Source organism: Suricata suricatta, chromosome 10 (assembly GCF_006229205.1).
Source record: "Suricata suricatta isolate VVHF042 chromosome 10, meerkat_22Aug2017_6uvM2_HiC, whole genome shotgun sequence".
Taxonomy (NCBI): domain Eukaryota; kingdom Metazoa; phylum Chordata; class Mammalia; order Carnivora; family Herpestidae; genus Suricata; species Suricata suricatta.
In genome coordinates this window covers 128383948-128397452 of record NC_043709.1, presented here as the reverse complement: position 1 = coordinate 128397452, position 13505 = coordinate 128383948, and the positions used below count along the sequence as shown (strand labels likewise).

At 41.1% G+C, this 13505-nt stretch overlaps 1 long non-coding RNA gene across 1 annotated transcript in view; it reads right to left on the bottom strand.

Annotated features, from left to right (window-relative positions):
* Nucleotides 1-12432: 12432 nt before the first annotated feature.
* Nucleotides 12433-13505, bottom strand: part of LOC115304916 — a 32081-nt gene continuing 31008 nt past the window's right edge. The window contains exon 4 of the long non-coding RNA XR_003914669.1: nucleotides 12433-12611. This is a non-coding gene — a long non-coding RNA (uncharacterized LOC115304916). The remainder of the gene's footprint in view (nucleotides 12612-13505) is intronic.

Genomic DNA, 13505 nt, shown 5'->3' with positions numbered 1-13505 from the left:
TGGGTTTTATTTTAAAATCCTGCATTCCAAATCTTCCATGAGGAAAGGGGTGTTTTCCAGTGAAAATATGATCCCTATTGTTGAATTTTTCTTTTTAGATAGCTTCCTGGAATGCTCTGTGGGCAGCCTGAGCTTTATGTCTCTTTATGTACTCTTTCTGATGCTACAAGACATTGCCCTCTAGGGACACCGTGACATTTCACGGGGGCATTTGAGTAACAATTTTTATGTGGTCTGTTAAGGGGGTTGGCTTCACGTAAGAGTTAACTCCTTACTCCATCATTGATAATAGAGTTAATTACATTGACTGCCATTTCTGAGCCTCATTGCCAAGGTAAACTTCATGTTGTTACAGCATCATCTTTATTAAAATGTTAAAAGCAATGATGAATAATACCAAAGACCTGCATTTGTAAGGTAGGAATGTCCAGAGGTGACCTGTATTCATTTCCTTGTTCAATAGATGCTCATCTCTATAGGAGGTTCTACACATTTTTTTTTCATAACACACCACATTAACCTTTCTCAATATGGTTTGCAGCGAGAGGCGCCTGCATATGTTCAAACTTTTAAGCTTGGGATATTGCTTTTCCTGCAAACAAGTCTTTAGGTCACATTTGTGAGTGATCAAAGAGATACATACAGGCCTGTGTTCACAAAGCCAACCACTGGATCATTCCCGTTAAGAAATGTGAGGGAAAAGTCGTCATGCCTCATGCAGTGAGAGAAAATGGCCTCTGTTCTATTTGTGGCCCTGGCGGCTTTGTATTAACAACGTTCACGGTGCACCCACCTCAGGAGATATTGTGAGGACGGATAAGACCATCTTTGCAGAGTGCTTTGTGTTTACATAGCCCCTCTTCCCAAAATACTCCAAAGTGCTGCGGCCGTTGTCACCTGAAGTCAGCGGAACCCACCCTGTCCATCTCCGAGTGAAGCTAACAAGTGCAAAGCCAAATCTCAGAATTTCAGCATCATCAGGATGAACATAAAGGTTACCTGTATTTAAAAAAATGAATAAACAAAACTCTGAAGATTCCAGTATAGAGAAATACCGGAGAGCAAGTGAAATCACCCACAGAATCATCAGTGTCTGTGATCAGAAACTTTCAGATTCTATACTTGGCAGTCATGTGAGGAAAGACACCATTTTAAAATTAGTTAATTGCATCCATTAGAGCTTGGAGTAGAATTAGAATCATAGAAATGTAGAATAACAGCATCTGGAAATTGAAGAAACCTTATAGCTTCTGCAGGATTATCCCCTTTTTCTCCTGGAAAGGTCAAAGAGACTCCAAGGGCGTGTGGGAGAGCGGGTAGTCAGGAATTGAGGGTCCTCATTCTCTTGCTGCTAAAGACAAAGAGCTAAGAGAAAACAATGAACAGATGCTATGAACACAGAAGCAAGGAGCCCAGACCTTACTCTTTTCTCACTGACTAACCAAACACGTGCACAGGTGCACACACACACAAACACATGCACACGCACATGCTTAGGTATGGCCCCTCTGGTTATCTTTCCATACAATGATTCACCTATTTGTGATTCAGAGACAGCAACTGCTGACCATCAGAGCTCAAATGAGTCTTTCATAATAAATTATGTTTTTTTCTTCCATACAAAAGTAACTTACACTTCACCCAGTTGTGTATCATTCTCTTAATTGTTTACTATCTTTATACTGTTGTATTTTTTTTTCAAAAGAGTCTAGGTATACATTCCTTGATTTGTTGTCCTGGTGTTCAGACATTAATTTAGGAAGCTGTTTTCAGGAGGTCGAAAGCAGAAAGATCCAACATTAGCTGAAGATCAGTAAATGCCAAATGGATCCAATTAGCTGAAGATCAGTAAATGCCAAAACTAGCAAGAAGGAATTATTACAAAGAACTCAAAGCAACAAGTTGATAAGTAGATGAACTATGTTTTTCTCCACCATCTCCTTGCTCCCCCCAAAGTAAAATGAAATTGCCTCTTCCTTTGTTTATGTCTAGGGATGTTTTTCATTGGACTAGAGAATGTGCAAGCATTTTCCAATTGGAGACACAAGGGTGTGTCTGTTTCAGAAGTAAAATGATTTCTCCTATGGTTTCTGGAAGGACTCTCAGGGAACAATATGTTTGGTGCTTATTTTTTCCAGACACCTCTTCTAGGTTTGAATTTCCAATTTCTTTCATTATCATTATACATGGGTTGCCAGCTTCTCACTCACAGCAAAGATGTAATATCTAAATTATAGAAGAGCCAATTGACTGTGTCAGAGGCCAATGCCACGTAAAGGCTGGGTGGCTACTTGTAGTCAAAACATTCCCCTCTGAGGTCTTAGCTATTTAAAAACCCAAACTGCCAGGCATCTGCGTGGCTCAGAGGTTAAGCTTCCAACTCTTGATTTCGGCTCAGGTCACAATCTCATGGTATCTAAGTTTGAGCCCCACATCAGGTTCTGCACTGATGCATTTCCTGCCCCCCATCTCTCTCAAAAATAAGTAAACCTTAAAGTATGTGTATATATACTTATATATATTTGTAATATACATATATATGTATATATACAAAATAAAAAAACAACTGCAGCCTGATTGGTTCAGGGTCTCATGGATTGGAGCGGCTCTGAAGGTTTGTGCATTAACCTCCAGAAATTTCAAATCAAACACACCACTGTACATTTGTTTGTGTTACTAACCTAGCATGGTTTTTAGACAGGCTTTTCATGATTTTTTTTAATGTTTGTTTATTTTTGAGAGAGAAAGAGAGAAAGAGACTGAGAAAGACAGGAGGGGCAGAGAGAGAGGGAGAAAGAGAATCTGAAGCAGGATCCAGGCTCCAAGCTGTCAGCACAGAGCCAAACAAGGGGCTCAAACCCACGAACCATGAGGTCATGACCTGAGATGAAGTCAGATGCTTAACCAACTGGGCCACCCAGGTGCCCATGAATTTTATAATCCTATCCTCCTCCTGGGACACCCGGTTGACTCAGTCAGTTAAACATCTGATTCTTGATCTTGGCTCAGTTCATGATCTCATGGTTCATGAGTTTGAGCCCCACATTGGGCTCTGTGCTGACAGTGTGGAGCCTGTTTGAGATTCTCTGTCCCCCTCTGTCTCTGCTCCCTCTCTCTCTAAAATAAATAAATAAACATTAAAAAATATCCTATCCTCCTGGGCGCCTGGGTGGCTCAGTCAGTTAAGCATCCGACTATTGATTTTGGTGCAGGTCATGATCTTGTGGTTCGTGAGTTCAAGCTCCACCTTGGGCTTTGTGCTGACAGTGTGGAGGTTGCTTGGTATTCTCTCTGTCTCCCTCTCTCTCTGTGCCCACCCCCTCTCTCTCAAAATGAATAAAATTTAAAGTTAAAAAAACATCCTATCCTTCTACTGGAGATTCTGCTATTGTATCTATCCTCTGAAGAAAGGAATCTGCTTTGGTTCTTTCCTTAACTTTGTTTCATAAGGAAACAAGACATTACAATTTGATGCATATTTGAGAAGATGCTGAAATAACAATAGACTATTTTTTATTATAATAGACTATTTAACTGGTAAATTATAATGGAATCAATTAGAAATTGTATATTGTGTCCACATTTATACCAAATTAATACATCACGATTAAAGGTCTTATAATGAATGCCAAATGAATTAGTAATGATGGTCTTTATGCATAACCCTTTAAATTATACAAGAGTATATTTGTAGCAAATAGTTCAACATAAGAATGAGAACTGGAAGTTAAATAAGTTGTATCTGTAATACAAAGATTGCCAACTTTTATTTGTGGTCTTTTTAGGACTATGTTTTTGATGAACAGTTTTTCAGTTCATGATATCTTTTGTATATTATTAATTTCACTGGGTTATTTTGCTGGGTTTTGTTTGGTTGGTTGGTTGGTTGGGTGTTTTGTTTTGTTTTGTTTTGTTTTTTGGTGTTGAGCTGTTTAACTGTTTAAGTTCTTGATATAGCGTGGATACTAATCCTTTGTTGGATATGTCATTTGCGAATATCTTCTCCCATTCAGTACTCTTATAGTTTGTTGATTATTTTCTTTCCTATGCAGAAGCTTTGTATTTTGATATACTCCCAATAGGTCCTTGTTTGGGGGTAGGTTTTTTGGCTTTTATTTTCCTGGCCTCAGGAGATATATCTAGAAAAATGTTGCTATGGATGGTGCAAGAAACATCATCTGTGCTCTTTATTAGGATTTTTATGGTTTCAGGTCTCACATTTAGGTCCATACTCCAATTTGGTTTGGGGCATGATGAAAAAAGGTGATCCAGGTTCACTGGTTCATGTGTAGCTGTCCGGTTTTCCCAACCCCATTTGTTGAAGAGACTGTTTTTGCCATTGTGTGTTCTTGCCTCCTCTGTCGAAGAGTAACTGACCAATATAACATTAATTTGAATCAGTAAAATAATACAGCTATTAAACTAAGGAATGCACTTCGTACCACATCTTTCAATTCTTCTTCCTCTTCAAGACTTGGAAAAACCACATAAAAAGAGGAAAAGGTCAAATCTCCTACAAAGCCATGAAGATAATAGGTCTGAACTTCCCTTCCTATCATACGTGGCAAAAGTGAGTTCAGGAAGGGTGATGGTAACCAACTTAACTTCCAGATAAAGCTGTGGAGGACCTGTCAAATCTTCACTTAACTATCAGGACTCGGTTCTGGCATGTGCTCCAAACATTCAGCCCTGTAAAACAGCTTCTAGAAGCTCCATAACACCTCACTGATGAGTAACATGTTTCCAGACCAGTTTCTTCACCAAAAATCCACTTCACCTACTCACACTCTGGGGAATATAAGTACTGAAGAAGAATTCACCCTAATAAGAATGGCACCTCAGCACTATAAAGCATCTTCCTTACAAGCAGTCCAGATGTGTTAGTCCTGTCATATTCCTCATTCAGAGTGACAAATGGCCCTTGGATTTCAGAATTTTAATTTAGGATAGTCAAGGTATACTTATGCAGAGAATCCTCATCACTGATCATTTAAAATTTAGACACATTTTTCAATGTCAGCTTAGTCTGGAATTTATGGTCTTGCCAGTGTCCAGTCATACTTTATTTTTCATGTTTCTTCACTCATTCATTAATTCACATTATTTAACGATTTCACTTAGGGTCCCCCAAATATTCACATAACTCACTGAGTAGACAGCAGGTATTAGAAATGTCCTATATTTCATTGTTTTTTTATATAAACCAGTCAAGTAAAAATAACAACTCTATTGAAGATTATCATTGAGAAATGAGAGAGCAAACTTTCCTATCAGTTTTTCGGCAATGTTTGGGCTTTCACTATTCTGGGGAAGTTTTATCATAACGTAGTCCATGAATTATTTGAGAACAATTTGTGATAATATGCTTGTTTTCTGTGGTTTGGCCTTAAAAACAAAATATGAGGAGAGTTAGTAAAATGTCAGGATTTCAGGAGCAAAATTGACAATTTCAATTAAATAACCTTATGAGCTCTAGAATCTCAGCAAAAGAACTCTTTTTCCATTCATTTTCTTTCATTTAAAAAAACTTAATCTACATGAGTATATCCCAGATTTGGGGGAAAGCCACGTATATGTGTATACACACACACACACACACGCACACATGTATGTATGTGTGTGTGCATATATATATGTATATATATATATATATGTAACATTTCTTTTTGTAACTATTTGGTATAGAGACTCAGATATTAGAAGGGAATATAGAGTGTTTTATAACACTGAATTTTATTAAACTTATTATCTGAAAATCACATTTGACGATTCTCCCAATAAAATTCTCTGGCATGGGTAATGTGAGCCTTTTGTCTTGCTTAATTACCAGAAAGAGGGATACTTTCTGCGTAAGTTGGGAACAATTTTGTTATTAAATTATATAGTTGACAATTTCAGTTGTAAGTCTTTTAAAATCACCATAACCAGAAATCATTTTTCTCTATTATCACAGGACATCTGTCAGTTATTCTAACATGACTATTCTCAGGAAAATGTCTCTGTCTGCACTAGAAATTTCTACTATGGTTATTCTTTTGAACTTCATTCAGCTGAACACTCTAATGGGTATTCTCTCTGGAGTCAAATCTTTTTTTTGATGGATTTAGAGGGAAAATAAAAAATATTTTTAAAGACATACAAACTATAGTTAATCTGACCAAGGAGAGATCATACACACAATAAATTGGAAATTATCCACACACACACACACACATATTAATATAAACACACACACACACACATACACTACATAGAATACAGAAAAAGAAGAGGCAGAGGAAGGGAGGGTAGTAGAAATATGTGAGCAGGTTACAAATTAGTGTAAGGCTCTGCTCTGGGAATGGTCATCTCTCTCCTATCTCTGAATCCAGAGAGGTAAATAGGCCTTTCATCAGGTGGAAACCAAGAAACAGAAATTGACGCAAGTCGCCCAAGGGAGTTAATAAAGAAAGGCTACTCGCAAATGAAAATAAACTTTGAGGCAAATGGAAGCATCCTAGGAACTGAGATGTTTCACCCCCGAAAAGTGACCTTGCAAACTGAAAATGAGAAAGTCACATAAAATTCCAGCAGTGGTCGGACAGATGATACGAAGTTTTCATAAAATTAGTCATTATTTATGGGGCGCCTGGGTGGCTCAGTTGGTTAAGCGCCGGCTTCGGCTCAGGTCATGATCTCATGGTTTGTGGGTTCAAGCCCCGCGTTGGGCTCTGTGCTGACAGCTCAGATCCTGGAGCCTGCTTCAGCTCTGTGTCCCATCTCTCTCTGCCTCTCCCCTGCTCGCACTGTCTCTCTCTGTCACTCAAAAATAAATAAAAGACATTAAAAAATTAGTCATTATTTGCTCCCCGGGGACTATTGTAAGAAAGTCAATGCTATTTAAATGTCCGTAGGGGGACGGGTTAAAGAAAACTTAAGTCTCCGCACAGCGAGAAAACCACTTGATTCCTCCTTCTCTGAGGCAGTTTGTCTCCCAAGGTCAAGGGTAGAGGAACTTGCTTAGCAACGAGTCTTCCCCAGCAGAGCAAACAAAGGCGTCCATGTACTTCCATCCATCCCCTTTCACTAACATTACAATCTGTTCAATATATTTTATTCAGTATGTTTCAAACACTTCATCCAGACACATTCAATAAATGCAGAATTTTCTTGCACAAAAATTATACTTGTTTGTATAGCATATCCATTCAAAAATATGAGTAAATGAGATTTCCAGCAGCGTCTGCACTAGGAACAATTTTAAATTCATTTGGTGCTCTTTTGCTCCTGCTCTTCAGCATCTTCTGGAAGATAATCTCCATTCTGATCGCACTTTTAAGTGGATGACCCTGTCTTTCCCTAAATGTGGGTGGTAACTGGACTCTATTTCTAAACTTAGGATTTTCTCAGCTGAACTGCAAGAAATTCATTGCCCAAACTGTTTATGGTGATTTTCTCACTTTTGTGATTTGTGAATCCTTATGGGATGTGGATTCCTATTCTAATCTCTAAAACAAAAGTAGGGTTTACATTCACACACAAAACCAGTGTGGTATTTTGCTCAGTTAAATAGGTGGTTCGGTTAAGCCACAATTTAAAAGTGATGAACTGGGTCCCCTGGGTGGCTCAGTGGGTGAGGCGTCAGACGCTTGATTTCAGCTCAGGTCATGATCTCGGGTTTGTGGGATTGAGCTCTGCATTGGGCACTGTGTTCACAGCGAGGAGCCTGCTTAGGATTCTCTCTCTGCTGTTTACTCTGCCCCTCCCCTGCTCACATGCACACTCTCTCAAAATAAATAAATAAGCCTTTAAAAAAAAAAGGTCATGAACTAGCTGGGCTGCCCCCTTAACTACTCCGTTCTTATTCGAGAAGCGCATCTCCTTCTATCGTCTCTTGCTTCATCCACCACTTCTCAAGAACATCTTCATAAATTTCTTTTTAAAGTTCTGTGGTATATAAGACTATCTGGTCATCTTCTCATAAACCTTGTCAGAGGTTCAGTTTCTCCTGGCCTTTTCTCTTTTTATTTTTCCTTGACTTTCTGTCCAACTCTCTCCTCCTCCTTTTCATATCCCTTTCCTCCCACTTCCTCTGCCATTCCATTCCCCACCCCTTCCCAGACAGCCCATTTAATAATTTAGGATTTATTCTTTCTTTAATTCCTCCCTTCAGCTCTAGCTAGGGCTGGTTATTGGTGATGCCATTGTCAGAACGCATCATCGAGCACGTGATCGTGCTTCTCCTGGAATCTCTGCAGCGCCTCATCTGCCCTAGTCCACAAGGGCCGCCCTCGGTTCACATCTCCCTCACGTCTAAGCTCACTGCTAGCATCCTCACGCCAGTTCCGCTGCCTTTCGTCCATCCTCCGCACAGGCGGTGAGCTCTCTACACCAAATGATCAGTTTCTCACTAGTTTTAAAATCCTTTAAAACTAAAACCTCATTTAGGCATGCTGAAATTGTGCAGCCACTGTAAGACAGCTCTTCAAAAATTTAAGCTTAGAACTGGGGCACCTGGGTGGCTCAGTCGGTTGAGCATCCAACTTTGGCTCAGGTCATGATCTCGAGGTTTGTGGGTTCGGGTCCGCATTGGACTCTGTGCTGACCGCTAGCTCAGAGCCTGGAGCCTGCTTCAGATTCTGTGTCTGACCCTCCCCTGTTCACACTCCGTCTCTCTCTGTCTCTCTAAAATAAATAAATGTAAAAAAATTTTTTTAATTAAATTCAAATTATTTTTTTAATTAAATTTAAAATTAAAAAATTTTTAAATTAAACATAGAAGTACCATATCATCCAGCAGTTTCCCTTTGGAGCATATATCCAGAGGAAGCGAGAGCATCATCTCGAAGACATATATGGACTTTCCATGTTCACTGCAGCCTTATTCACTATAGCCCAAAGCAGGAAGCAAGCAGAGTGGCCAGCAAGAGAACAATGGATAAATGCACTGTGGTGTGTACACACAATGGAATATTAGTCACCCTTAAAAAGGACAGCAATGATGGCACATGCTGCAATGTGGATAAATCTCGAAGACATTGCACTAAGTGAAATAAGCCAATGACAAAAGAAAGGACAAATACTATGTTATTCCAATTATGTGAGGAATCTAGATTAGTCAAGTCCATGGAGACACAGAGTAGAGCAGTGGCTGCCACCGGCTGGCCTAAGGGAGGAATGGAGAGTCATCATTTCCTGGGTACAGAGTTTTGACTTCACAAGATGAAAAATTCTGGAGTCGGATAGTGGTGATTGTTGCACAATGGTGTGAATACACTTAATGCCACTATGCTGTGCCCTCAAGAACAATCAAAATGGTAAATTCTGTGTTATGTCTATTTTTTATAATAAAATAAAGCAAACCTTACTGCCTTTAGCAAAAGCACAAATTTCTTACCAAACCATAGGATACTGTGTGCGCTCTCTCCTCCAAGCCAAGGCCATGATGGTCCTACTGCCTAGAAAATGCTACTTTGCCAGTTACCTCTGCGCTTTCCTTGACAATCCACAGCAGAGCATAGACTCCCGTCTTGTGGAGACCCAGTGGCACTTGTCTTTGTGAACCCTACAGCCTTACTATGGTCGAATCTCCAGGAGTTTGATCCTACATCTCCTCCAAGAGAAGATGGATTTCACAAATACAGAGCAATTTTCCCCCCTCTGGCACAGAACAAAAGATGCTTCATAAACATTGAATTCATTAATGAATGTCAGTCTTGTACTATGTACAACTTTCTGTAAATATTACCATATGTCTAGTTTACTATTTTTCCTTTAAAGGGAAAGGGTAAAAAGGTAGCTACCCTAAGATAAATGGAGAAGGATTTTGAAAAATTGGAATTAAGAATGTTTCCCTTTAAAGTTGAATTGGGTTGTGTAAGCACTTCCTTTCCTAACACCATCTGGACACTTTATTTTGGTACATTTTGTTACTGATCAGTAATATATTAAGAGTAAGTAACCCAGCGTCTTTGACCATTCCCAGCCAAAGAAAAGACCCGCACGTGGCGGGTGCCCTGCCCTACAGATATCTATTGGTGACCGCATGCGTGGATAGATAGAGGGAAGAACGGATGAATACAAACATGGGTGATGTATGATTCTGGCCCCAAGAAGCTTACCAGACAAAAGAAAAGAGGACATATAAACTTATTCCCATAACCCAAGATGGAAACTCAAGGCCTTTATGATAACAGTACTGAAATCATCTCAGCATAAATGCTGAGGGCTCCCCTGCTTCTCTTGCCCTACAGGGTCTAGAGCTGTAACACCCCTAACTGCTGTCGGAGGCCTGGGAGAAGTGTAAGAGGAAAGGAATGATATCTGTGCCTGGGAATCAGGGGCCAGTGGCCAAGGGAAGCTGATGGAAGAGTAAAGGAAAGGGAAATAGAATGTAATAAAAGATGGAGGCACCAAGGAGACACTCTTGGGACATACCTACATTTCTGAAGCAGAGGAAGAAAAGAATAGCCAAGAATGGAAAGGCCTTAGCAAAGGGACACAGAGAGAGAAATGGAGAGACACGAAGACAAAGAAAATAATCATTCCGTTCATGCAGAAATGCTGACCGAGTTTGTGCACCAGGCACTAGTCTTGGTGCTGAAAACAGAGCACTGAAAAGACAAACAAAAATGTCTGCAAGTGCCTGGCCGGCTCTGTCGGTGGAGCACCAACTTCGTCATAACCTCACGGTTGGTGAGTTCGAGCCCCATGTCGAGTACTGTGCTGACAGTTCAGAGCCTGGAGCCTGCTTCGGATCCTGTGTCCCCCTCTCTCCCTGCCCCTCCCCCTGCCCGTGCTCTGTCTCTCTCTCTCAAAAATGAAATAAACATAAAAAAACTTTTTAAATATCTGCCCACTGAAACCACAGCCTAGTAGAAGAGAAAGTCACTAAGTAAGATTAAGTCAAATATATACTATGTGAAATAGATGCTACTGATAAAATAAAATGGGAAAGATGTCTGAAGGGCCTGGGATGCAGGCTTTCAGCTTCTCCAGAGGTGGCGGGGGAGGGTCCTCTGAAGCCTGACGTGAGGAAGTCAGCCATGCCGCTGCCTCGAAAGAGCGTTCAGACAGAGGACAGCGATGGTAGGCATGAGGCTCTGAAGCAGGAGTCTGCGTGGCATGATCAAGAAGACAAGGCCAGTGTGGATAGAACAGAGTGAAGGATCACGTAATAAGCGGGGAGTGAGCCAGTGATGCAAGCTATCAGAGGGCCTGGCTTTCCCTCTAAGCCAGACAGGCGCCGTTGGAAGGTTTCTAGCAGAGACTTGACGTGCTACAAGTTAATATAATCACACTGGCTTTTCTGTTGAGAAGTAAGAGATGAGGAGCAAGGGGAAAATGGAGACGGGGGCTATGGTGGCGATCTAGGCAAGGGAGAAGGTGGCACATGTGTGGGTGGTGATGATGGAGGTAGTAAGAAGTGCTCAAATCCTACACGTATTTTGAGGAAAACCAAGGAAGGTTTGTTTATGAGCCAGATTTAAGTGAGGAGGAGAAGAGGGGTAAAGCAAGGAATACTCAAGGTTTTGGACATGAACAAGTGGAAGATTGGGGGGGGCCATTAGCTGAAATGGGAAAACACATTTGTGGTACCATCAGCAGCTCAGTGATGGGCAAGTTTGAAATGCCAGTGACCCATCCAAAGGCAGAGTATGAGGAGACGCTTTACAGCCCCATATTCCGGAGAACCAGGGGAAGCAACATTCATGAAATGTCAAAGTGTCAAAAGTTAGGAGGTGAGAGGACGCCTGGGTGGCTCAGGTGGTTGAGCATCTGATTTCAACTCAGATCATGATCTATTGGTTCGCGAGTTCAAGCCCCACATTGGGCTTTCTGCTGTCAGCACAGAGTCCGCTTCAGACCCCCTAACCCCATCGCTCTCTGCACCTCCCCCATTGTGTTCTCTCTCTCAAAAATAAACATAAAAAAAAAAAAAAGGAAGGAGGTGAGTGGTTAGGCCAAAACCACAGAGGGGCTAACAGTGGTAAGACTGGGCCCGATCCCTTGGGTTTGATCAAGACAACTATTTGAGCTCAGCTACTTGGGGCAGAACTCGGACTGCCAGTGGTTCAGGAAAGAGTAAAAGGTGAGGACGAAAGCATGGCATGTAGAAGAGAGCAGCTGGGTAAAGAGACTAGATAAATGTAGCACAGAATGCCTTCTGGGTTATGATGCAGCGCCTTTCTGGCAAGGGTTATTTTGCAGACTACAGTCAAACTTCACCTCCCTCTGCCCCCTTCCCCCTTATGGACCCAACAGCTAATACAGAGGCGCATTGACAGAAAACGTCATATAACAAGCCGTGCAAGTGGGAGCACTGCGCCCAGGAAAAAGTAGGAGGTAGGGATTTGCAGCGACAATGTGATTAACTCATTTCATTAAAAGGGACATTTACAAACAAAATAGTGAAACACAATTAATGGTCTCATTAAAATATTTACTCACAGATTACGGAAGGACCACAGGGAGGCGGGAGAGAGTTGGAGAAGAAAGGGCAGTCCAGACATGTGCTTTGGTATTTTCCTAGCCCTGCTCCTTCATCAATCCAGGGGGAAGGAGTCAAAGGGAAGCTCCCTGCTCCTTTACAACCGCCAGGCCCAGTGACGGCTGGGTCACCTTCAGACAGTCTACAAATAGGAGAGAAATTGAAACCGTTTTTATTCCTTTTAAAATATAAAACATCCAGAAGGAGGGTTAAACTGGCCATTCACACCTGTTTATTTAGTGCTGTGATGAGCTTGCTTAGTAGTTTAGACTGCAGTTTAAGTGAGGGCAATGGTGGGAAAGGAGGGCAAGAATGATAAGGTGGGTCTTTTAAAAACCAACAGGCTAGGATGATGCCGTGCAGAAAGGGGCATTCCTGAACCATTACTGGAATACCAGGAACCATGACGGAGGGCAAGAGAGACACGTGTGCAGATAAGGTGAAGTCAGCACAGTGTAGACTCCATGAGCCATGAGGCTGAACTACAACCTCATCATGTCAACCAGAACAGGAAACAACATCTCCGCCACATTGAGTCACAGGAAATAAACCCTCTCCTTTGAAGCTTCTTGACAATCTCAGGTCTCATTTGGGTACTACATAGTATTGATATGGCATTTTGGGGTAGAATCCAGTTTATTGTCCGAAGCATTATTACCTTGTTGGCTTCATTTTTTATCATGTAATTAAACTTCAGGTGGGTTAATTGACCTTTTTAACTGAGATTGTTGTAGATTCTCATACAGTTTTGAAAAGTAACACAGAGAGATCTCAAGTATGCTGTATTCAGTTCCCCCCAAGGGTAACATCTTACAAAACTGTAGTGCAATATCACAGTCACGGTCATGCATGAGGCCCTTCTATATCCACACCCACTTCCCTCCATCTCCTCCTTAACCCCAGACACCTGTCAGTCTGTTCTCCATTCTTATAATTTTGTCATTTCAAACAGTTTTATATAAATACAGGATGTAACCTTTGAGGATTTCTCCAGGTTTTTTATTTATTAATACTTTCTCCCTTTTTCTTGCTGAGT